The sequence below is a fragment of the Bombina bombina genome, chromosome 10 (genome assembly GCF_027579735.1).
Source record: "Bombina bombina isolate aBomBom1 chromosome 10, aBomBom1.pri, whole genome shotgun sequence".
NCBI classification, from domain to species: domain Eukaryota; kingdom Metazoa; phylum Chordata; class Amphibia; order Anura; family Bombinatoridae; genus Bombina; species Bombina bombina.
This window is the reverse complement of record NC_069508.1, coordinates 28,362,595-28,388,747: the sequence shown is the minus strand read 5'-3', so window position 1 is coordinate 28,388,747 and position 26,153 is coordinate 28,362,595. Positions and strand designations below refer to the sequence as shown.

At 35.4% G+C, this 26,153-nt stretch overlaps 1 pseudogene; it reads right to left on the bottom strand.

Annotated features, from left to right (window-relative positions):
- Positions 1-4,150: 4,150 nt before the first annotated feature.
- LOC128641114 (calcium-activated chloride channel regulator 1-like) overlaps positions 4,151-26,153 on the bottom strand; it is a 67,529-nt pseudogene continuing 45,526 nt past the window's right edge.

Genomic DNA, 26,153 nt, shown 5'->3' with positions numbered 1-26,153 from the left:
TAAATATTTAACATTCCCAATGTTCTGCAAAGTAATTCTAAATAGATACTCATATATATATATATATATATATATATAATATATATATATATATATACCTATATAATCATGTATTTATATATATATATATATAGGTTTAGATATAAATTGTACCAAAAACATCAGATATATGTAGAAATATAAATAAAAAGAGAGAAGCGCTCAACCTGGGAAAGAACAATAGCATAATAGCTTGTTCTATGGCTAGTTACCACCCTAGAAGCAGCCTCTTTTTGCCCAACATGTGCCTTTCACAGAGAAGAACTTTCCTGAAGCATATCAGTCTGATCCTGACTTCACAGTACAGTCCAGCCCCGAAATACCAGGCAATCCCTCTCTGAACGAGAGAAACAGCAAAACCCCAGACGTACGTTTCAGCCTATCGTGGGCCTCATCAGTGAGGTGCAGCCATATCCCTCTAGGCACATTGAGCAATGGGTCCACGTCTGGATTCCCACATCACACTTAGGGAGACTTCCCTAAGTGTCATAATTTGCATAAATAAAAAGAGAGAAGCGCTCAACCTGGGAACGAACAATAGCATAATAGCTTGATCTATGGATAGTTACCACCCAAGAAGCAGCCTCTTTTTGCCCAACATGTGCCTTTCACAGAGAAGACCTTTCCTGAAGCATATCAGTCTGATCCTGACTTCACAGTAAAGTCCAGCGGGAATCCAGACGTGGACCCTTTGCTCAGTGTGCCTAGAGGGATATGGCTGCACCTTACTGACGAGGCCCACAATAGGCTGAAACGTACGTCTGGGGTTTTGCTGTTTCTCTCGTTCAGAGAAGGATTGCCTGGTATTTCGGGGCTGGACTGTACTGTGAAGTCAGGATCAGACTGATATGATTCAGGAATGTTCTTCTCTGTGAAAGGCACATGTTGAGCAAAAAGAGACTGCTTCTTGGGTGGGTAACTAGCCATAGAACAAGCTATTATGCTATTGTTCGTTCCCAGGTTGAGCGCTTCTCTCTTTTTATTTATGCAAATTATGACATTTTGGGAAGTCTTCCTAAGTGTGATGCAGGAATTCAGACGTGGACCCGTTGCTCAGTGTGCCTAGAGGGATATGGCTGCACCTCACTGACGAGGCCCACAATAGGCTGAAACGTACGTCTGGGGTTTTGCTGTTTCTCTCGTTCAGAGAAGGATTGCCTGGTATTTCGGGGCTGGACTGTACTGTGAAGTCAGGATCAGACTGATATGATTCAGGAATGTTCTTCTCTGTGAAAGGCACATGTTGAGCAAAAAGAGACTGCTTCTTGGGTGGTAACTAGCCATAGAACAAGCTATTATGCTATTGTTCGTTCCCAGGTTGAGCGCTTCTCTCTTTTTATTTATGCAAATTATGACATTTTGGGAAGTCTTCCTAAGTGTGATGCAGGAATTCAGACGTGGACCCGTTGCTCAGTGTGCCTAGAGGGATATGGCTGCACCTCACTGACGAGGCCCACAATAGGCCGAAACCTACATCTGGGGTTTTGCTGTTTCTCTTGTTCAGAGAAGGATTGCCTGGTATTTCGGGGCTGGACTGTACTGTGAAATCAGGATCAGACTGATATGCTTCAGGAAAGTTCTTCTCTGTGAAAGGCACATGTTGAGCAAAAAGAGGCTGCTTCTTGGGTGGTAACTAGTAGCCATAGAACAAGCTATTATACTATTGTTCCTTTCCAGGTTGAGCGCTTCTCTCTTTTTATAAATGTAGAAATATGTATTTATGAATGAATAGAACATATTCTGCTATCTGAAGAACATTGGAATGTGAAATATTAATATTTTCATGTTGGGATAGCGCACTTGAGAATATGCTATTGGGTTTGCGTGCGAGTAGGGTGTTTTATTTTTTTACCACTTTTTTGCCATTGACTTCTATGGAATACGTTAATGCATGTACAATATCCTAACTTCGGGTTGTTGCATGCATCGTGTTAGCACGCGAGTAAAAACTTTTACTTTCAACTTGCAATACGAGCGCTACCCGACAAGCGCAAACAACTTACTTCTTATGGAGTTAGCATGTTAGCGGGAGCAATAAATACCGCTCCATTTGTAATCTGGTCCTGAATGTTTTGCAGATGTTCATCACTTAATAATATGCACACTTAAATTGACTTTGAGTGTAGCATTCTTCATAGTTTGGTGTGTTATGTTTAACACCGTTTTCTTTCTTTTTTTAATTTCTTAAGAAAATATCTTTATGAAGACCGAGACACTGAGCAGTAAGAGGAAGTCCATTTTCTTGCCCGATGCTCAGTAAAGGACTTTGCAGCAAAAAAGGGCTAGCAGTTTCCTAGTGTGCTGCCTCAAGACCCCCTATTCAGTAAAATATAACTCTTAATTAGTCTGCTGACAAAAGAAACATGCAAACAAAAAAAAACAACTTAAAAAAGCACTTTTTAATTTTATTTTATTAATGCAATAATCATTAATTAAAATAATGCAAAGATCTATACAGCATCTACAAAATTGAACAGATTGATAGGAAATACATGTGTATACCCCCACATTTAGAGAAAAAGTATTCTTTTCTTTTTAACCTTAGAAACTGTAACACATTAAGAAGCATATGAAAATATTTTGAAAGTTAATTCCGGTTTATATACAGTATGTTTAATAATTAAAAAGGCACTTTTGATATCTATCATGGTATATATCAAGGAAAGTTTAGTGACATAAAATATAGGGATAGGATCAAATCGCCATTGAGGAATCGGATGTATGTGAAATGAACTATTGGCAAATTACACAAATAATTATTAAAAAAAATATTTTCCTTCTCAGTAAAGTGGAGTTGAAATGATGCATTAGATATAAACTTAACCCATTCAGTGACATAATAATGACATATCAATCTATATGACCCAACAGATACCTTGTTTTTTAAGTTACACTGGAGAACTATATTATGTTGTCTGATTATTAGCAAAGGTTTAAAGGGACATAAAACATTTTTTTCTTTCATGATTTAGATAGAGCAGGCCATTTTTAAACAACTTTCCAATTTACTTTTGATATCTAATTTTCTTCAATCCTCCTTGATATCCCTTTGTTGAAAAGCATATCTAAATAGGCTCAGTAGCTGCTGATGGTGGCCGTACATAGATGGCCTCATTGATTGGCTCAACCATGTGCATTGCTATTGATTCAACAAAGGATACCTAAGGTCTGAACAAAATTAGATAATAGAAAGTAAATTGCAATGTTGTTTAAATTTATATTATATATTCTTTATCTCAATCATGGAAGAAACATGTCCCTTTAATTATAAAATTAGCTACCAGAATTGTTCTGTACCCTCATTACACAGTTATGAAATTAAAACAAGTGAGCAAAGTCCTATATGGGGAAAGTGGTAGATATCAACAATATATACTTAAATTATTAACAGTGCATAAGCGAGTATTGCAGCATTAAAGGAACATGAAACCCCAAAAATTATTTCATGATTCAGATAGGTCAAACAATTTTAAACAACTTTTGTAATTTGCTTCATTCTCTTAGTATCCTTTGTTGAAAAGTGTACCTAGGTATACTCAGGAGCTGCAGCTAGCTGCTGATTGGTTCCTGCACATATATACATCTCATCATTGGCTTACCAATGTATTCAGCTATCCCCCCATAGTGCATTGCTTCTCCTTCAATAATGGATGCCTAGAGAATGAAGCAAAATTGATAATAGAAATGGAAAAGTTTATTTAAAATTGAAATGCACACAAGCACATTTCAAAACCTTTCTATCCATATAATGAAATTTTATGTTTGAAAATGTACATGAATGAACTATAATTGTATTATATGTAATTATTATTATACTTTATTTATGAAGCGCCAACATATTTTGTAGCGCTGTCCATAGATATAATTCATTTAAATAAAACAATATAAGACTTGTAAGAGACAGGACAAATTTTACAAATCCATACAGGAGGGATTAAGGGCCCTATTCCCGTGGGAATTTACAATCTAGTAATGTAGTAGTTAAAGCATGAAATGTACTGAAAAGTACATTTAAATTATGAAAGACTTTTAATCTACCGTGCACGTATACATCTTGCACACAGAATTTAGTGGTAAATTATATTGGTAAACCTATAAGTGTGACCCAGTCATTATTCACTCATACTAAGCTTACTAATTCATGAGACCCTGAATAAACTTAGCCTGAGTTGTATGTTTGCTTCTTTATCCGTTACATTTATGGTGTTTAGTTGGTTTGGGAGGTGGAGGTGGGGGAATAATTATTGCAGCACGAGCTATATTAGATAGTTCTGATTTCTGAGACACATCATCAAACGCTATCAAACCCAAATAAATGACTGTGCTATTTGCAATGCTAATGTGTTCTGGTAAAAATGTAAATGTTTCAGTGGATCCGGCTGGTTGAGGTGTAAGACTGGAGATGTTAACAGAAATACAACTTTCAAGTTGTCTTTGAGTTCTTTGAAGTTGGTGCTCATTCGTAGGTCATATCTTGTAGCTGAAATAGAAATGAGACAGAACAAAATATCAGTTGTTAAAGAATTTATAACTTCTCATTTGTTATAAACCAAATAGCACCTCGCATTGCTGAGATAGCAAAAATATAAACTTTCAGAAATGTGAAAAAAGTTAGTTTGTATTATGGTACATTAACAGTATCTGTTTTTTACATTACCTATATCTACAAAGAGGCATAGATGTTGACAGTAGTTAAGATAGAACAATAGATCCATCAAGTCTGCCCATATTTTCTATAAACTGTAAGCTTAATTAAATTGTAGGGTAGCCATATGCTTATTTCAGGCAATCGTTTGTTTTTAGCATAGCTTTATGTTTATCCCAGATAATAATACATTTGTAGGAAAGCCTTATGCTTATCCCAGCCATTCATTATTGTGTTGGATAGCCTTATGCATAGCCTAGGCATGCATTATTGTGTAGGATAGCCTTATGCTTATCCCAGCAATTCATTATGTAGGATAGTTGTATGCTTATGCCAAGCACTAATTAGTATGTAGGAAAGTCTTATGCTTATCCTAGGCATTCATTATTGTGTAGGGCAGCCTTATGCTTATCCCAGCCATTCATTATTGTGTTGGATAGCCTTATGCTTATCTCAGGCATTCATTATTGCATAGGATAGCCTTATGTTTATCCCAGCCATTCATTATGTAGGATAGCCTTATAACTATGCCAAGCACTAATTAGTATGTAGGATAGCCTATGCTTATCAAAGGCATTAATTAGTACATAGGATAGCCTTATGTTGATCCCTGGCATTAGTTATTACATAGGATAACTTTATGCTTATCTCAGCATTACTTGGTTTGTAGGATACACTTATGATTATCCATGCATTAATTTGTACGTAGGATAGAATTTTGTTTATCCCTGGCATTAGTTACTACATAGGATAACTTTATGCTTATCACAGGGGTTAATTGGTTTGTAGGATTGCCCTTATGCTTATCCAGGAAATTAATTAGTTGTAGGATTCTAGGCAGTAATTATTATGTCGATATCCGTATGCGGTATCCCAGGCATTAATTTGTACATACGATAGCATTATGCTTTTCCTGGGCATTAATTAGTACATAATATAGCCTTATGCTTATCCCAGGCATTAATTAGTAAATAAGATAGCACTATGCTTATCCCAGGCATTAATTCATACATAAGATGACATTATGCCTTATCCCAGGTATTAAGTAATATATAGGATAGCCTTATGCTATGTCCAGGCATTAAATAGTATGTATGATAGTCTTATGGGTATCCCAGGCATTAAGTAGTATGTAGGATAGCCTTTTGATTTTTCCAGGCATTAAGTAGTATGCAGGATAGCCTTATGCTTATCCCATACATTAATTAGTATGTAGAATAGCTTTATGCTTATCCCAGGCATTAATTAGTATGTAGAATAGCTTTATGCTTGTCCCAGGCATTAAGTAGTATGTAGTATAGCCTTATGCTTATCCCATACATTAAGTAGTATGTAGAATAGCTTTATACTTGTCCCATGCATTAATTAGTAAGTAGAATAGCTTATTGCTTGTTCCTATGCCTTATGCTTATCCCATGCATCAAGTAATATGTAGGATAGCCTTATGTTTAAGTAGTATGTAGGATAGTCTTATGTTTTCCCCAGGCATTAAATAATATGTATAGTAGCCTTATGCTTATACTAGGTATCAATTAGTATGTAGTATAGCCTTATGCTTGTCGAAGGCATTAAATATTATGTAGGATAGCCTTATGCTTAAACTAGGCATCAATTAGTATGTAGGATAGCCTTATGCTTGTCCAAGGCATTAATTATTATGTAGGATAGCCTTATGCTTAAACTAGGCATCAATTAGTATGTAGGATAGCCTTATGCTTGTCCCAGGCATTAATTATTATGTAGGATAGCCTTATGCTTATCCTAGGCATCCCTGAATTCCCCTTAGTGTTTGACTAATAAGATTTCAGTAAACTACTATACCTTCTCCTTGGTCCAGATCATCACCAGTTGCTGTCCATGATAACACAATCGAGGTATCTTTAACCTCTGCCTCCAGGTCAGTTATTCTCTCAGGTTTATAGATATCAGATAGTGACCCAGAACCCACATTAGATACCATGAAAGAACCACCTGTAGCCGTTCGACTGAATGATCCAGTGTTAAGAATAAGATCATCAACATTAACAGCTGGTTGTGGAGGGTTCAAGACAATTTCCCCTATGAAGAAATAGCATTGTTGTTTTTTTTAATATGTTATCAAACTATAACATTTAAAGGGACATACAAGATTGCAATACAGATCTTTTATTATGAGTGTAGTAAAAAAAATATTTTCAATATACAGTCATTATTTATTTTATCCACTTCTCCTGTAATTTGTGTTTTCCAATTTCCAATTAATTAGACTCCAGAGCTTAACACTGCTACAATCACACAGTTATTGTTTGATAAATTGTGAAGCTTTTTATGTGTCAATTAGTTTCCTAGGCAGATGAGAAAATATATGAGATACATATGAGGTTTTTTAAATTAATGGGAAACCAAAGTTACACTTTTATGAAGATCAAAACGTTAAACTTATTCTATCACTATCTACAGATTTAATAGCATATTTATAAATACATAATAGCAAAACCAATCAGTTATTAATTAGTGATAGATTCTATAAGACACATATAGTGCACATAATTAAACCATAAGAAGTCACTGGGACTGCATCTGGTCAGAGAGCTGGCAGTGACAAGATACGTCTGCCACATAGTGTGTCACTACCAGTCATACAGGGTTGTCTCAGAATATAGGTGCACTCAGTCTAAGGCTAGCAGCTCTGTATGCTTTGAGTAAAACAAATATAACTTTTACCAAAGATGCTTCTAATCATGATTAAATTGCTCTGACACTCATTTTCTCTTTTTGACTAGAAGTTGCAATTAACAGAGTGCTTAAAGGGCCATGATACCCAAATTTTGAAACACTTTAAAGTGATGCATCATAGTTGTAAAAAGCTGATTAGAAAATATCACCTGAACACCTCCATGTAAAAAATAAAGCCATTTTACCTCAAAATGACCTAAATATTCACACCCCATTGTAAATGGAAGCAAATCAGTATGCCTGTCCCGGGACTTGCAAGGGAACGTGCCTCATGCACACTCATATTATTTCCCTATTCAGTTTACGGAAGTTTACTATGAAATTTAATGAGAGTTAAATTAAATCTCATGAGCTCACAGTAAAAGAGTTCATGGCCTCAGCACTACTGATGCTGATTGGCTGCTACTCATTTCTTCCTTTTTTAACCTGTAGCATGGCAGTAACTGAAATATTACTGTTTACACAACACTTACTCTGGTGAGCTGAGGAAATTGTGAGGTCAAATATCTTCCTTTTTTACATAGAGATTCCTAGGTGATATTTTCTTTTGTCAGCTTTTTACAGTTATACTGCATCAAGTGATTAAGTATAGGAGTATTATGTCCCTTTAAAGGGCCAGAAAATACAATAGATTTGCATAATCAACAAATGCATGATAAAAAGACAATGCAATGGCACTTAGGGCCTATTTATCATGTGTCGGGCGGACATGATCTGCTTTAGTGGATCATGTCCGTCTGACATCGATCAATCAATTTATCATTGCACAAGCATTTCGTACACCATAATCTGAACTTCAAATGAGTAGATAATTTCTTTCTGACAATTTCAAAAGTTATGTCTATTTCCACTTCCCTGTATCATGTGACAGCCATCAGCCAATCACAAATTCATATATGTATTTTGTGTGAATTCTTGCACATGCTCAGTAGGACCTGGTGACTCAAAAACATCTAACTATAAAAAAACTGTGCACATTGTGTTAATGAAAGTAAATTGGAAAGTTGCTTAAAAATGCTGCTCTACCTGAATTATGACAGTTTAATTGTGACTTAAGTGTCCCTTTAACAGGACATACAAGGGATACAATAACTGAAAGCTCTATAGGATTTGAGCATTTTGTATTGCACTGTTGCTTACAGATAATAATATATATCTATTAATTCACAGCGAATCCATAGCTGAACACAGGTCAATGAGACAATCTTTAGTGCAATATGTGTGTAGCTGCCAAACACAAACTGTGTCCAGCTCAGGACCAGTAATGCATTACCACTTCCATATGCAGGAGTTAAACACATAGGTAAAAGCAAGCAATAGCACAAGAAGAACTTTAGTATTGCAGCTTAATATCCATTTAATAACAAAATACATTGTTAATATTTTAGTTATATTTTGTATGTTATAATTCTTGTCCATACAGTTTTCAAAATAAAGAACATGTGTTTCTTACCATTTTCTACATAGCCCGGGGCGTAGAACGCAGGACTCTTGGGGGGTACCAGGTTGATTTGACCTTCTTTGCCTTCAACACGCACTTTTAAGTTATATCTTCCAGACAATGGAAAATTAAAGAAGTACCTTGAGTAGATTCCGTCATTCTTTATAATATCCGCACCTTAAAAAAATTAGGAAAAAGGATTCTATTGTATCAACGTATTAAACAGAGAATTAGACTCTGATATTCAAAGATTCTCCAGGTTGAAGAGAAATTTTGGTTCAGACTTTACAGGGGCTCAACTCACAAAATTTTAATAATAAAAAGGGTGGAACTGTCCAGCATGGAGAGATCTCTTTCATTTATGTATGTGAAGCAGAGAAAAGCCCAGTGCAATACAGTTTCAGTATTTCAGTACTATAGCATTTAATCTTTGAATTTTCGAATTTGTATTTTAAAATATTAAAATTTTCATCTAGCAGTGAATTAACTTTATGCTTTGAAAGTTTCTGTGTTACTTTAATAGCGTAGGATCAAAATCTGCTTTTTGTATATTTCATTAGGGATCTCACAGTGCTAAAGGATAATTTTAGAACATCTCACGAGTGGAGAGGCCTTAGGCAGATATCGAATGCAGTTTACAATACAGACAGGTTTCTTACTAATAACTAGAGATAACCTTTTATTTACCATAAGTTCTTTAAATAAAAATGAAAATATGTTGAGAAGTATAATTCAAATTCTTGATACTTAATTACACATTTAAGGGGTCAGTTATCAGTTATCAAATTCCACAGCTAAAATGACTTTATAAACACCAGATAACACTTTAATAACACATTACCGAGCACACTAAAATGTTTTTAATGGAATATTGCATTTGGCCAAGGGCAAAACACATGGAAAATATTCCTGCAATATTGTATAATGTTAGGAAGCAAACTCACAATATGGATATGAATGCTAGCTGCTCAACGAATAAAAGTTAAATAAAGAAATAATATGTAATTTTATACTAAAAATATAAGACAAATCTATAACCCAACAAACCCACATGCCCCTTAAAGAGACATACACAAATATCTATATGATGGCAGAGCAAAACAGATCAATTGTGCACGTCACATACTAGCGTCAATTCGCACTATTAAAAGAGCTTACTCAACATACAAGTCCTTCAGCCTGTGATATCTAAACCCCCCAAAATTTAGCATTTTGTACTTTTCAGTACAATTTTAACTTTGGGTGTTGAAACTACATAAATATGATTTTTCAGAGTGCACTTTAAATAAGAATTTTATGGTGGTGTAATGTAAATGTTTGTTGCATTTAGTACAAATGTCAAAGCATATTACTGTATTACTGTATTACTGTATTATTACTGTATTAATGTGATGAACACTCTGATTACATTTGTTACATAGTACTTTCCTTAAAGGGACATAAAACAAGTTGGGATAGATACAAAATATAATAATATGTACATTAATTACTTTACCTGCAAATTTATACTGCAGTGCCTTGACATTAACCCTTTCTTTTAGTTTCTGAATTGTAAAGCTCAAACTCCCCAAACACATTTCCTTCTATGGCTGTATCTATGTTTATTGTTGTTTTGGTAGAATGCAAAAATGCATAGGGATTATCTGCTGGAGCCTAGAAGCAGTTGAAATACAATGCCTGTGTCAAAACACTGATTGGGGGTGGTGGAGTTGGCTGCTCCAGGCAGCTTAGCTATGTAATTCATTTTGCTTATTTTGGAAAATTATTTTAAAATACTTGCCAGCAATTTTTAATTTTTTTTAATGAAAACTATTTTTAATTAATTAGCCCTTTTAGGATATGCACAGATCTCAACCAGTTTTATGTCCCTTTAAAGTGTTTTTTATTGAGCACTCTACTGTTATGTACGCATCTCTCGTTCACATACAGAAAAGATAAAATAGTCTTTGCTATATTAGTATAAAAAATTTAACTTACCTGCTCCATTGTCGAGAAGCTGTTGAGTCACTGAATTTCCATTCTGTGGTTCAATAATAGCTGTAACGTTGGCACCTTTTATAGGAATTATGCCTTGGCTTACCATGGCATAGATAACAAGGGGCTGATTTCTATCAGAGACATCCACACTCATGTGCGCATTTACAGTAATCGGAGGCACGTTAATATCAGATGCCTGGGAGTTTACTGTTATGCCTAAGACTTGATTGTATTGAAATGTATTGCAAATGCTGTAACTCCAACGTCCTCTCTAATAAAAATGATAAGTTAATATATTTCACATATGTTTTGGAAATTACAACCATGACTTATATATATCTTGCATAGAATATTTTTTTAAGAGTATTGTCTATAGGCATCACATCTATACAATCAACATACATTTTAAAAAGGACATTTACATTGTATAACATTTTTGTTAATATATGTTCCTGTGCTGAGAAAAAAAAATATTTTTATGCTTCTCAACTGTCTTGGTGACTTGCTGTCTACCCATTAAGCAATGAGAGATCTATTTATCAGCCAGTAAGTAATCAGGCCTTAAGGACCAGTTGCACTTTAACTTTAACCCTTTGAAAAAAAAAAAATAAGTTAACATGTTTGGATAGTACTCATATATGTGTGATACAAATTCTTAAAGTTTAAAGGGCCAGAGTTGGTATTGCATATCATAATAATAATACTAATAATAAATAATGTATTATTATTAACATCATTATTTAAGAAAAGTAAGTCCAGCTAAAGCAACCCCCCCCCCCAAAAAAAACCCAAAAACAAATATATATTAATAGTAATTTTACATCATCAGTCTTGCTATATTATATATAAGAATTGATTACTTCTACTGCACTCAATGTGTGTGTGTGTATATATATATATATATTATATTTTATTTATCTCAAGCATGCAAGTTACATTTGCATTTCCTTACCCAATTTCCTACACAACTGTAACTTGCCTTAAAGGGATATGAAATCCAAAGTTTTTGTTTCATGAATCAGATAGAACATACAATTTTAAACAACTTTCAAATTTACTTCTATTATCTAATTTGCGTCAGTGTCTTGGTATCCTTTGTTGAAAAGCATTCTAGATAGGCTCAGGAGCTTGGAACTGGCTGCTGATTGGTGGCTGATCTTGTATGCCCATTTTTATTGGCTAACAAATATGTTCAGCTAGCTCCTACTAGTGCTTTGCCGCTTCTTCAATAAAAGATACCAAAAGAATGAGGCAAATTTATAACAGAATTAAATTGAAAAGTTGTTTAAAAATGTATAATCTATCTGAATCATGAAGGGTTTCATGTCCCTTTAATTAAAATAATGATGCATATAATTAGGGACATATTTTTATTTGCTTGTGATATAAAATTAAAGAGAGTCCATTACTTTGCAAAAACAATTAATTTTCAAATATATGTCACATTCTAAGATCTATTTTTAGTTTATATAGAATGTGCCTACCATGCTCCTGCTCACAACTGGTCCTAGCTTCCCTGTTGAACTCCCTGTATGTCTTATATTCAGTCTGGGTCTGGTACTCTGGCAAACAACTGATAAGAGCCATTTATATTCTAAGTGGTTGCAGAAACACTTTTTCAAATGAACTGGACTTTCTGTCTCTCCCACCCCCAATGAGAGGTTAATTTCTACTGCTGTCACTTTTTTAAGTAGTTTTTCCTCACAGGTGGTTTTTCCAAAAGTCAACCAACATCCATTTCAAATGACAAAATAAATGTAAGTGAGCTAAATGTTAATGATTTAAAACACCACTCAATGCAGTAGAATTGCATAATTAACAAGTGCATAATAAAAGACAACGATTTAACATCTACTCTGAATTTCAAATAAGCAGCAGATTTTTTTCTGACAAATTCATTTTTTCTCCCATTTTTAAGCGTCTTGTATCATGTGACAGACATCAGCCAATCACAGACTAGTATACGTATACCCTGTGAGCTTGTGCACATGCTCTGTAAGATCTTGTTCCCCAGAAAGTGTGAATAAAAAAAGACTGTGCAAAATTTGATAATGGAAGAAAATTGGAAAGTGTCTTAAAACTTCTCTTTCTTAATCATAAAAGTTTATTTTGACTTGAGTGACCCTTTAATACCTTCCAGCAGGTAAAATAGGTAACTGGAAACATATTAAAAAGCATGTCTTTAATGTAATGATAACACAGCTTTTTTTTGTGGTGGTACTCACCTCTACTGAGTACCACCCCCTTTGCCATCTCATAAATTACAAGTTTTGCGCTAAACCCGGTGAGTAAATAACGCTAAAAATTTAGCGGTATCACTCTTTCCATAGCTCTGCCATTGCAAGTTACAAAAAACCTTCTTGTGTTGTGCAATATGGTGCGTTAGGCTCCATTCCACACAAAAGCCAAGCCCTGACTTGGACATGCTTGTGCACGTTTTCCCCCATAGACATCAATGGAGAAAAAGTATTAGAAAAAAACTAACACCTGCGATTGTGGAATGGCGATCGCTCTAACGCAATCCCCATTGATGTCTATGGGGACAAGAAGGTTATATTAAAACCTAACACCCTAACATAAAACCCCTAGTCTAAATACCCCTAATCTGTCGCTCCGACATCGCCAACACTAAATAAAGTTATTAACCACTAATCCGCATCCCACCGCATCGCTTACACCAAATTAAACTATTAACCCCTAGTCCGCTGCCCCCTCATTACAAATACTCAACTAAACCTATTAACCCCTAAACCGCCAAATACCCACATTGCAACTACGTAAATAAACCCATTAACCCCCAAACCGCCGGCCCCCCTCATCGCAACAAACTAAACTATTAACCCCTAAACCTAACACTCGCTAACTTTAAATTAAACTTACAATATGGGCTATATTTGATCAAAGCTGAGGCGTACAGGGGCACGTATACGCGCCCCTGTACGCCTCAGCTCGCCTGTGGCGGGGCGAAATTATCCGCAGGTAATCAACATTGCACACGAGCGAAATTTTGCGCATGCGTGCAATCCCGCCCCCTGCCCACGCACAGCCAATCACATGCGGGCAGGAGCTGTCAATCTCCTCGGTCGGACTCGACCGTGGAGATTGAATTTTGCCACCTTAGAGGTGGCGAAGAGGTTAAGGAAGCGGCGGTATGGTGACCGCTGCTTGATAATTAACGGCGAGCAAGTTCTTGTGAGAACTTGCAGCCGTAGGGCTTTGGTAAATCGAGCCCTATAAATACCTTCAAATAAATAAACTTACCTGTGAAATAAATAAAACCTAAGCTTAAATGATAAATAAACCTAACATAACTATTTTAACAAAATAAAATATAACAAAAATAAAAAAACCTAAATTACAAAATTAAAAAATCCTAACTCTTACGAAAAAAATAACATTACATAAAAAACAGTCTAAAATTATTAAAAACTAAAAATTTAAGATTACAAAAAATAATAAACAAAATATTCAAAAACAAAAAAATTATACCTAATCTAATACCCCTATAAAAAAAAAAAAAAAAAAAAAACACCCCAAAATAAAAACAAACCCTAACCTAACAAACTACCAATAGCCCTTAAAAGGGCCTTTTGTAGGACATTGCCCTAAAGGAATCAGCTCTTTTTTGCCAAAAAATTACAAAGTCCCCCCTAAAAAACCCCCACCCACCCAAACCCCCAAAATAAAAAAGACCTAACTCTAAATAAACATAAGCTTCCCATTGCCCATAAAAGGGGCATTTGTATGGGCATTGCTCTTAAAAGGGCAATCAGCTCTTTTGCTGCCCATTAAAAAATAAAAAAGCCCTAATCTAAAAAAAAAAAACACCCCAAAAAAACAAAAAACAAACTAACACTAACCCCAAAAATGCACCCATCGTTCCTGAAGTCCAGACATCCATCTTCTTCCATGCGGAGCAAACTCTGCATCCAAGCGGGTCCATCTTCATCCATCGCAGATGTTCAAATCAGCCAATAGGATTTCAGTAGCTCTCATCCTATTGGCTAATTTGAACATTTCAGCCAATAATAATGCAAGGTACCCCAATATAAAATGGGTACATTCCATTAAATTTTCAGTGTGTGGCGGACAATCGCATGAAGTGGAAATCCACGTCGTCGAAGACTGCAGCCGCCAGAAGACCGCTCCACGCCTCAAAGACCTCTCTGCAGCTCCAGAAAGAAGATAAAAGATGGCCCGCGATGGATGAAGATGGATCCACCTGGAAGAAGACTTTGTTTCGCCTGGAAGACTTCAGGAATGGGGAGTACATTTTATGCGGTTAGTGCTAGATTTTTTAATTTATGTTTTTTGGGTGTTTTTTTTTTAAGATTAGGGCTGTTTTTATTTTTTAATCGGCAGCAAAAGAGCTGATTGCCCTTTTAATGACAATCCCCATACAAATGCCCATTTAGGGGTAATGGGTAGCTTAGATTTATTTTAGTTAGGTCTTTTTTATTTTGGGGCTGTGGTGGGGTTGTATTGCTAGGGGGGACTTTGTAATTTTATGGCAAAAAAGAGCTGAAGTCCCTTTTAAGGGCTATTGGTAGTTTATCATTAGATTAGTTTTTTTTTTATTTTGGGGTGGCTTTTTTGTTTTTATAGGGATATTAGATATTAGATTATTTTGTTTATTATTTTTTGTAATCTTAGATTTTATTTTATTTTCGAAATTTTAGACTTTTTCTTTTGTAATGTTTTTATTTATTTGAAGGTAGTTATATTGTATGTTTAATTTAAAGTTAGTGGGCGTTAAGGGGTTAATAGTTTATTTTAGTTTGTCGCGATGTGGGGGCTGGCGGTTTAGGGGTTAATAGGTTTAGTTTAGTATTTGCGATGTGGGGGGTCAGCAGTTTAGGGGTTAATAGGTTTATTTTAGTAGTAACGATGTGGGGGGCGGTGGTTTAGGGGTTAATAGGTTTATTTTAGTAGTATTGATGTGGGGGTCTGCGGTTTAGGGGTTAATAGGTTTATTTAGTGTTGGCGATGTGGGGGGCGGCGGATTAGGGGATAATACTTTAATTTAGTGTTGGCGATGTGGGTGGGCGACAGATTAGGGCTTTATAGGTTTATTATAGTATTTGTGATGTGGGGGTGGCAGTTTAGGGGTTAATAGGTAGTTTATGGGTGTTAGTGTTTCTTGTAACATTTTTGTTATGAGTTTTGTTAAACAATTTTGTTTTGCAAAATCCATAACTACTGGTCTTTGATAGCGGAATAGATTGTTACGATACGTTACGGTATAAGCTATAACACTAGCGTAATAGTCGGACCATACAACCTGTAATACTAGTGACCTGAAAATTCCACACTCAAAAGCCCATTTTTTGAGTGCGGAATGGAGAGTTGTGGTATAGGCTAAAACGCTAGCGGTATAGTATAGGGGTCTTTAAATACGGGTGAGCTGAATATTCTGCTTGCAAAAGCCAATTTTTCAGCGGTATAGCCATACCGCAACACTTGTAATCTAGGTCATAGACAGCAATGAAGCTCTCTGGGATTCATTTCACATTTTTAGCTCAATATTTGTAATCATCATGTAAATACTGTAGTTTCCACAAGAGGGGGCTGCAAAATATGTCAAGCATTGGAAATAACGTTGTCCCTTTGGTTTTCTCAAAGTTACTAAGTAAAAAATATCAATCATTAAACAATGAGTACCGGCACATTTATTTATTTTTTACAAAAAAAGCTGTGATTGTTAACAATATTCTTTATAATCATATCATTTGTTAGCATGGAGTAAATAAAGTGTAAAGACTCAAGGACGCACTTCCACTATTTAACTGTATATCAAACGTAATCCCTTTGCACCGTTATAACGTTCTATGCTGTCCTAAATGCACTGGGCTTTAAAGGGACAGTATACACAAATTTTCATTTAACTGCATGTAATATACACTACTATAAAGGAGAATATGCACAGATACTGATTTTAAAATCCAGTGTAAAACCTTTTAAAAACTTACTTAGAAGCTCCCAATTTAACACTGCTAATAAGATAAGCCTGGGACACCCATTGAAAGGGGTTTATAGCAGAACATCCCCCCTCCCCTGCATATTAAAGGACCCTATATACAAACAGAAACAATAAGAAGTCTGTATACATAAAACTTTGGGGCTTTGTTAGGAGTCAAAGGCACCCACCCCTGACACGATCCCATCATTGAAATCCCGCAATCACATGAACGATCCCGTGATTTTAATTTTTAACTTATTTGTTTACATCAGAACTTTGTTCCGATGTAGACAAATAAGTGGGCGGGAAGGGGTTAATAAAATAATCAATAGTTGCCAGTGAAATAGAAACTGTATTTAAAACATTAATGCTGATATGAATTGCTGTCTATTGTGGTGTGTGCTCATCTGACAGAGAGTGACAGCAGCTATATAGAGTTCAACCAGCAGATGACTGTGTGTCACCTTGCGATTTCTGGACTAAATCAAGTGTCTACAAAACTCCTGTGATTATTGTTCTTGAGAAAACTGCATTTCACTATTTGTGCTTAATTTCTAGACTGAGACAGTTACCATTTGATTTCTCCAGTAATGCTAATTAATTACTTTATTAACATAATAAAAAATACGTTTTAACTTTTGAGTATTATGAGAAACTGATATCCAGTGAAGTGCAATGTTAGTATTCTGGGTGTAATCTGAGTCTGGAAAAAGGCAATGGAGAAATTCCTCAAATGATAAATGAATATACTTTATTTCATGACAGGATCAGACATTAGTGTTAATGTCTGATCCTGTCATGAAATAAAGTATATTCATTTATCATATGAGGAATTTCTCCATTGCCTTTTTCCTGATATACGCCTAGATTACGAGTTTTGTTGGTAATGGTGTGCGGTGCTAACGAGCAGTTTATGCTCACCGCTCACTTACAGACAGCGCTGGTATTACAGGCTTTTACAAACCCGGCATTAGCCGCAGAAAAGTGAGCGGAGAGCAAAATTTTGCTCCACATCTCACTGTAATACCAGCGCTGCTTACGTTAGCGGTGAGCTGGCTGAACGTGCTCGTGCACGATTTCCCCATAGGAATCAATGGGGAAGAGCCGGCTGAAAAAAAAAACTAACACCTGCAAAAAACAGCGTTCAGCTCCTAACGCAGACCCATTAATTCCTATGGGGAAATAAAAGTCATGTCTACACCCTAACATGAACCCTCAGTCTAAACACCCCTAATATTACACTTATTAACCCCTAATCTGCCGCCCCCGACATCGCCGACACCTACATTATATTATTAACCCCTAATCTGCCGCCCCCGACATCGCCGACACCTACATTATATTTATTAACCCCTAATCTGCCACCCCCAATGTCGCCGCCACCTACCTACACTTATTAACCCCTAATCTGCTGCCTCCAACGTCGCCACCACTATATTAAAGTTCTTAACCCCTAAACCTAAGTCTAACCCTAACCCCCCCTAACTTAAATATAATTTAAATAAATCTAAATAAAATTACTACAATTAACTAAATTATTCCTATTTAAAACTAAATACTTACCTATAAAATAAACCCTAAGATAGCTACAATATAACTAATAGTTACATTGTAGCTAGGTTAGGATTTATTTTTATTTTACAGGCAACTTTGTATTTATTTTAACTAGGTAGAATAGTTATTAAATAGTTATTAACTATTTAATAGCAACCTAGTTAAAATAAAGACAAATTTATCTGTAAAATAAAACCTAACCTAAGTTACAATTACACCTAACACAACACTATAATAAATTATATCCCTAAATTAACTACAATTAAATACAATTATCTAAAGTATGAAAACAAACAAACACTAAATTACAGAAAATAATAAAATAATTAAAAGTTTTTTAAACTAATTACACCTAATCTAATCCCCCTAATAAAATAAAAAAGCCCCGAAAAATAATAAAATGCCCTACCCTATACTAAATTACAAATAATCCTTAAAAGGGCCTTTTGCAGGGAATTGCCCCAAAGTAATCAGCTCTTTTACCTGTAAAAAAATGTACAATACCCCCCAACATTAAAACCCACCACCCACACACCCAACCCTACTCTAAAACTGATCCAATCCCACCTTAATAAAACCTAACACTAACCCCTTGAAGATCACCCTACCTTGAGAAGTCTTCATCCAACCAGGCCGAAGTCCTCAACGAAGCCGGGCGAAGTGGTGCTCCAGACGGGCAGAAGTCTTCATCCAAGCCGGGAAGAAGAGGTCCTCCAGACGGGCAGAAGTCTTCATCCAGACGGCATCTTCTATCATCATCCATCTGGCGCGGAGCGAGTCCATCTTCAAGACATCCGACGCGGAGCATCCTTCCTGGCCGACGACTACCCGATGAATGAAGGTTCCTTTACGTGACATCATCCAAGATGGCGTCCCTTCAATTCCGATTGGCTGATAGAATTCTCTCAGCCAATCGGAATTAAGGTAGGAACAGCCAATAGAATGCAAGCTCAATCTTATTGGCTGTTCTAATCAGCCAATAGGATTGAAGTTCAATCCTATTGGCTGATTGCATCAGCCAATAGGATTTTTTCTACCTTAATTCCGATTGGTTGATAGAATTCTATCAGCCAATCGGAATTGAAGGGACGCCATCTTGGATGACGTCACTTAAAGGAACCTTCATTCGTCAGGTAGTCGTCGGCCAGGAAGGATGCTCCGCGTCAGATGTCTTGAAGATGGACCCGCTCTGCGCCGGATGGATGAAGATAGAACATGCCGTCTGGATGAAGACTTCTGCCCGTATGGAGGACCTCTTCTTCCCGGCTTGGATGAAGACTTCTGCCATCTTGAGAAAGGTCTCTGAGGACGAAACGCGTTGGCTATACACTGGTATTGCAGCTCAGAATATATCTGGTGAGTAGAATACTGTTGTTGTCATTCTAAAGTGATTTTATTGCACTATGTCTATTTTCTGTACACTTTTTTAGGTACAGGAGGATATCCCATTACATTTGATAACCTTTTAAGAAGAGGAACATCAACCCAGCACTTTCTACACTCACATTTGGAATACTTGGAATTATATACACATTTTTTGGAGCAATTTGGACTTTATTTATTTCACCAGGATTTTGAATCCTTTTTTATGACACATTTTTTATGACACATTTTTTACCACACCCTTTTATATACACACATTTTTATACACACTTTTTAGGTGTCACCTCAGGAGAATTATTCACTATCACATATATTATATTCCTTCCATATGGGTTGCTGATCACAACTCATATATTTTTTATATATTTTTATTCATTTTTTCATCTTTTTCATAAAATATTTAATATATTTTTTATATTTTTTACATTTTTTCACCTTTTGATTTTTACACCAACTTTGGACATATTATCATTTTTATTTTTATTTTTTTTGGATATTAACCTTGAACATTTGCTTTGGACATTTTGGGTATGGACTTAAACACTTGTACGTTACATAGGACATAACTTCTTGGACATTGTATGGGGCATAAAAAAGAGAAAAAATAACTGATTCTCACACTTATATTAAATGAAATAAGCTTTAATCCATGTTGGTTAAAATAGGAGACAAAAACTAGGACAAACCAAACGCAGCCAAGCTGAAACGTCTAATGGGCAATCCATTAGATTGTTGAATCTATTTTTAACTGTATTTTTAACTGTCAGTTTATGTTAATAAAATGTTTGTTTAATACATTTTAATATCACATCCTATATATATATTTTTTGTTTTTAATCTTTTCCTTTTAAGTACTTTTTCACATGGTTTTATATATATTCTTGTGTAACACAATATTATATATTAACCTTTATGTATACACATTCCTAGTCGTGGACACCATCTTTAGCAACCCAACCCTCATTTGAGGGTAGTGTAGCGCTGTATCTTGGCATTTCTTTTTACTCTTAACTTTTGGAGTCTGGTTGGGAGACTCCGCCTATATCAGATATAGCTTGGTATGGTATTATTCTGGCGCTGATAGATATACATTCATTTGAAGACTTCTCAAGGTAGGGTGATCTTCAAGGGGTTAGTGTTTAGGTTATATTAAGGGTGGATTGGGTGGGTTTTAGAGTAGGGTTGGGTGTGTGGGTGGTGGGTTTTAATGTTGGGGGGGTATTGTACTTTTTACAGGTAAAAGGAGCTGATTACTTTGGGGCAATGCCCCGCAAAAGGCCCTTTTAAGTGCTATTTGTAAGTTTAATATAGGGTAGGGCTTTTATTATTTTGGGGGGGCTTGTTTATTTTATATGGGGGATTAGATTAGGGTGTAATTAGTTAAAAAACTTTAATTATTTATTATTTCTGTAATTTAGTGTTTTTTTTTCTTTCGTACTTTAGATAATTGTATTTAATTGTAGTTAATTTAGGGAATTAATTTAATTATAGTGGGTAGTGTTAGTGTAATTGTAACTTAGGTAGTTTTATGTTACAGGTAAATTTTCTTTATTTTAACTAGGTAGCTATTAAATAGTTAATAACTATTTAATAACTATTCTACCTAGTTAAAATAAATACAAAGTTGCCTGTAAAATAAAAATTAAACCCTAAGCTAGCTACAATGTAACTATTAGTTTATATTGTAGCTATTTTAGGGTTTATTTTATAGGTAAGTGATTTAGTTTTAAATAGGAATAATTTAGTTAGTTGTAGTAATTTTATTTAGATTTATTTAAATATATTTAAGTTAGGGGGTGTTAGGGTTAGGGTTAACTTAGGTTTAAGGGTAAATAAATGTAATATAGTGCGGTGACGTTGGGGACGGCAGGATTAGGGGTTAATAAATGTAGGTAGGTGTCGGCGATGTTAGGGACGGCAGATTAGGGGTTAAAATATTTTTATCGTGTTTGTGATGTGGGGGGGGGCCTCGGTTAGGGGTTTATAGGTAGTTTATGGGGTGTTAGTGTACTTTTTAGTAGTTTAATTAAGAGTTTTTATACTACAGCGTTAGGACAATAAAACTCTTAACTACTGACTTTTAAAATGCGGGTACCAGGGCTTGACAGGAGAGGTCTACCGCTCACTTTTTGAAGACTCGTAATACCACGCTATGCAAGTCCCATTGAAAATATAGGATTCGCAATTGACTAAGTGGATTTGCGTATTATCGAGTTTGGCCAAAAAGTGATCGGTACACCTGTACCTGCAAGACTCGTAATACCAGCGGGCGTTAAAAATGCAGCTTGGGACCTTTCAACACTGCTTTTTAAGGCTAACGCAAGACCGTAATCTAGCCGAGTGTTTGGGCCTGGCAGTAGCTCCTGGAAGTTTATTCCTCTCTGGGACTTTAGTTGCTGGACACTACTTTTCTATTGTAATCCGAGTCTAACCATTTAGATTTTCATTAAAATACAGAACTGACATGGAAGTTCTATATTGTTACAATAATAATAAGATAATTATCAGAAAAACAAACAAACAAAATCAAACTTTTGTTGGTTCTATATCTATAAGAATCTTATATATCTTACCTCTGCTGTTTCCAGGGATTTCCAGTCTGGCTGATTTAGAATATACATCACCTTTGAACTGTCTAGCGGCATATATGTTTCCCTTGGGATCTATTAAGGGTGATTTTTGGCATTGAACTTTGCCAAGTGACTAGAAAATATGTCGTAATGATGCCGACTTCTGGGCAATATCAACCTCCCCAGTTAAGCATTTTGTAGGTGAGATATTATTGCCATTACTTTCCAACTGTTCAAAACAAGAAGTATTATTTACACATTGAACACCATATTCATTAGTACACAAATAAATATTACATATCAGACAATATATTCAATATATTACAGAGTTAATTAATTAAGCATTAAAAAATCACAAGAGTTGAACGAATCAGAACAGTTTTAACTGGACTTATACAAACCAAGAATTTCTACAAATATGGTATAATTTTATTGAGAACAAGTAAACATTCATATAGTAATTCTAAACTTAATTTGTTTTTCTTTTTAATACAAAAGGTCAGACCTCTGGTTAATTTTTAAAATGTGCCCCAATTGCCCCCCAAAAATGTGTGCAGTGGCTTTTTGTAAAGTAAAAAAATATAAACAGTTTTATTTTTATTTGTTTTATTTTAAACTGCACTAAGCAATTTTTAGGGGTTAAATGGAGCGGGTGTGGGGTGTTAAAAAAAAAAAAAACGGCACTGAAAAGTGCCTTTACATTGAGGTCTATGGGGACTGTGTGTTCTCAATAGAATATATATGTATATCTTATATACATATAATACAGTATAGTATGTGTTAATATGTGTATATACTGGGCAAATATAACACATAAATATATATGTATATGCTTATATACATATATACAGTATGATATTGTTTAATATGTGTATATACTGTGCACATATTAACACATAAATATATATGTATATGGCTTATATACATATATACAGTATATATGTGTTAATATGTGTATATACTGTGCACATATTAACACATAAATATATATGTATATGCTTATATACATATATACATAGTATATGTGTTAATATGTGTATATACTGTGCACATATTAACACATAAAATATAATGTATATATTTATTTACATATACATTTTAAATTTACTGCCCATCACTGTGCAGCTTACCACCTTTGCTGCGCTAGGTTCTCTGCCGTGTCTGACGCATGAGAACGAGGCTCCTATAGAGCCTATGAAAGCGCGCTCTATTGGACGCAAAGCTTCCATGCAATGTGAACGCAAGCTCACAAATATTGCTTTCACCCCTAAGCATTAAACATACTCAATAACATAAAAAATTTTGATCTTAATTGTTTCATTATTTTTTCCAGAAAAAAAAAAAACTCAGCAAAATTACTTCCTTTTTTAAGGCTACAAAAAAAATCTACTTTTAAATGTTGGAGAAACACTTAGGTTTGTTTCAGATTTAATATACATAATACATTTCTAAGACTGAGTTAACCAGACCTCTGGTTAATTTAAAAAATTGTCCCCCAATTGCCCCCCAAAATAAAGTGTAGTGTTATTTTGTTACAATAAAATATATCAACAGTTTTATTTTTGTTTATAACGACTCAAAGCAGTTTAAGGGCTTAAAGTTTGCCAGTGTGGCTGTGTAGAAAAAAAACAGCACTGAAAAGTGCCTTTACATTGTGGTTATAAGGGACCTGTGTGTTCCCTATAAATATATATGTATATGCTTAGATACATATATATATTTATGTGTAAGTATGTGTATATACATATATATTTATGTGTTAGTATGTGTATATACATATATATTTATGTGTTAGTATGTGTATATACATATATATTAATGTGTTAATATGCTTATATACATATATATTTGTATGTGTTAATATGTGTATATTACATATATATATTTATTGTTGAATATGCTTATATACATATATATTTATGTGTTTAGCATGCTTATATACATATATATTTGTATGTGTTCATATATGTTATATACATAATATTTATGTGTTAATATTCTTATATACATATATATTTAGTGTTTAATATCTTGCATACATATATTTTTATGTGTTAATATGTGTATATACATATTTATTTATGTGTTAATATATGTATACTACACATATAAACACATAATATATATATATGCATATAATCATATACATATACAGGTGAAACTCAAAAAAATAGAATATCGTGCAAAAGTTCATTTAATTCACTAATGCAACTTAAAAGGTGAAACTAATATATGAGATAGACTCATTACATGCAAAGCAAGATAGCTCAAGCCGTGATTTGTCATAAAGTGTGAAGATTATGACTTACAGCTCATGAAAACCCCAAATCCACAATCTCAGAAAATTAGAATATTACTTGCAATCAATAAAACAAGGACTGTACATAAAACAATATCAGACGTCTGAAAAGTATAAGCATGCATACTGTATGTACTCAGTACTTGGTTTGGGCCCCTTTTGCAGCAATTACTGCCTCAATGCGGCGTGGCATGGAAGCTAGCGGCCTGTGCACTGCTGAGGTGTTTATGGAAGACGAGGATGCTTCAATAGCCGCCTTTAGCTCTTCTGCATTGTTCGGGCTCATGTCTCTCATCTTTCTCTTGGCAATGCCCCATAGATTCTCTATGGGGTTCAGGGTCAGGCGAGTTTGCTGGCAATCAAGCACAGTAATCCCACGTCATGAACCAGGTTTTTGGTGCTTTTGGCAGTGTGGGCAGGTGCCAAGTCCTGCGGGAAAATGAAGTCAGCATCCCCATAGGGAGCTCGTCTGCTGAAGGAAGCATGAAGTGCTCCAAAATCTCCTGGTAGACGGCTGCGTTGAACCCTGACTTAATGAAGCACAGTGGACCAACACCAGCACATGACATGGCTCCCCAAATCAACACAGACTGTGGAAACTTCACACTGGACTTCAGAGCATCTTGCAGTGTGTGCCTCTCCATTCTTCCTCCATACTCTGGTCCTTGCTTTCCAAATGAGATGCAAAGAGGACTTTGGACCACTGAGCAACAGACCAGTCTGTTTTCTTTAGCCCAGGTAAGACGCTTCTGGCGTTGTCTGTTGTTCAGGAGTGGCTTCACAAGAGGAATACAACATTTGAAGCCCATGTTCAGGATCCGTCTGTGTGCGGAGGCTCTTGTGAAAGTCCTCAACACTTTTGAAAGGCCGTTTCCGGACAATCCTCTCCCAGGCTGTGGTCTTCCTCTGCTGCTTGTGCAACTTTTTCTTCACACTTTTCCCTTCCACATAACTTTCTATTATGTGCTTTGATACAGCACTTGGGAACATCCAACTTCTTTTGCAATTACCTTTTTGAGGGCTTTCCCTCCTTATGGAGGGTGTCAATTATGTTTTCTGCACAACTGTCAGGTCACAATCCCATGATTGTGATTCCTACTGAACCAGACTGAGAGACCATTTAAAGGCTCAGGGAACCCTTTGCAGGTGTTATGGGCTTAATTAGCTGATTAGAGTGGGACACTTTGGACCTAGAATATTGCATCCTTTTCACAATATTCTAATCTTCTGAGATTGTGGATTTGGGGTTTTCATGAGCTGTAAGCCATAATCATCACAATTATGACAAATCACGGCTTGAACTATCTTGCTTTTGCTATGTAATGAGTCTATCTCATAAATTAGTTTCACCTTTTAAGTTGCATGAGTGAAATAAATTAACTTTGCACGATATGCTAATTTTTCGAGTTTTCACCTGTATATTACATTTGCTGCCCATCTTTGAGCGGCTTACCCCCTTTGCTGCTGTGTATGATGGCATGAGAACAAGGCTTCCATTGGAACCTATGGAAGCGCGCGCTCATGAGCACAAAGCTTCCATGCAATGGTGAACGCAAGTTTGCGTTTGTATT